This window comes from Nothoprocta perdicaria, unplaced genomic scaffold (genome assembly GCF_003342845.1).
Source record: "Nothoprocta perdicaria isolate Ctin4 unplaced genomic scaffold, notPer1 scaffold_77, whole genome shotgun sequence".
Classification (NCBI taxonomy): Eukaryota; Metazoa; Chordata; class Aves; order Tinamiformes; family Tinamidae; genus Nothoprocta; species Nothoprocta perdicaria.
In genome coordinates, this window is record NW_020456054.1 from 1501399 (window position 1) to 1502379 (window position 981).

General features: G+C 38.0%; 1 protein-coding gene across 2 annotated transcripts in view; it reads left to right on the top strand.

The window, feature by feature from the left end:
• The first annotated feature begins 310 nt into the window (after positions 1-310).
• The window catches only part of OXR1 (oxidation resistance 1), a 187959-nt gene continuing 187288 nt past the window's right edge, over positions 311-981 (top strand). For both annotated transcript variants that reach the window (XM_026051581.1, XM_026051582.1), the window contains exon 1: positions 311-388. The gene's annotated coding sequence lies outside the window, so the exon portion shown is untranslated. The remainder of the gene's footprint in view (positions 389-981) is intronic.

The following is a 981-nucleotide window of genomic DNA, read 5'->3' on the forward strand; positions in this document are numbered from 1 at the left end:
GGTGCTATGAGTATTCTACACAGGCACGTAAATTTCCCTTTCAGAAATAGGGGCTTTTAGATCCTGCTTTATCAGATACTGCTATACTAAAGTCTTTTGCTGTATATCTGCCTAGCAGCTTCCGGTTTAACCCGTACCAGTAGGAACTGGTTTAGATTTGTTAACCATATGCATTTTTATGTTTCTCTGAAATTAATAGGTTTGCTCTGAAGTTACTTTGGAAGGTATTTACTAATATACTTCAGGATATTAATATCCAGACACTAAGTTACTTGATCAAAAAAATTCTCCCTTTCTTCTCATCCAGGTCTACAAAAACAACCTGTGCAGATCAGTACATTCATAAATGTGAAGCAAACCACCCGACCATCATGTTTGGCACTAAGAGGTCAGTCTTCATACTTTTTCTTACATTTTTCATGTCCAAAAATAGTATAACTGATGTGAATCTAATCTAAAAACTTCATTTGTTCTAAATGTTTTGTTATACAAGATATGTGAGCTAGATATATATTGAAGACATAATAGACCGTTCTTACTCTTGGTTAACACTCTGATTTTTTGTATGTATTTTAGTTTTGTAGTTTAGTTTAGTTTTTTATATATGTCTCAGTAGGATAGGAGCTCCCAAAGATTTCAGCCTGTTCAGAGACAATCTTTGATGTTGAACCTGTAGTATTTGTTTATGTTTTCTGACTTCTTGGAAGGAGTGGAAACTAACATGCCCCTCCGTGAAGCAGCATCTTGCATGTCTGCAGGAAGTAGGGCTACCTGATAGAATTAATGACAAGAAAAATCTTGGCCTTCTGAGATATCAGCTCCTACACCGGTTCCCCACRGCCTCAGTGCAAGCCCTAGCCCCTTCTCAGTTTGGGGTACGAGTGAGACAGACTGACAATTTGGGCTGACAGAGACGTCTGCTTCCTTGGAGTACCTGCAAGTGTGGAAACTGCTGCTTATCACTTGAACAAATTCAATATG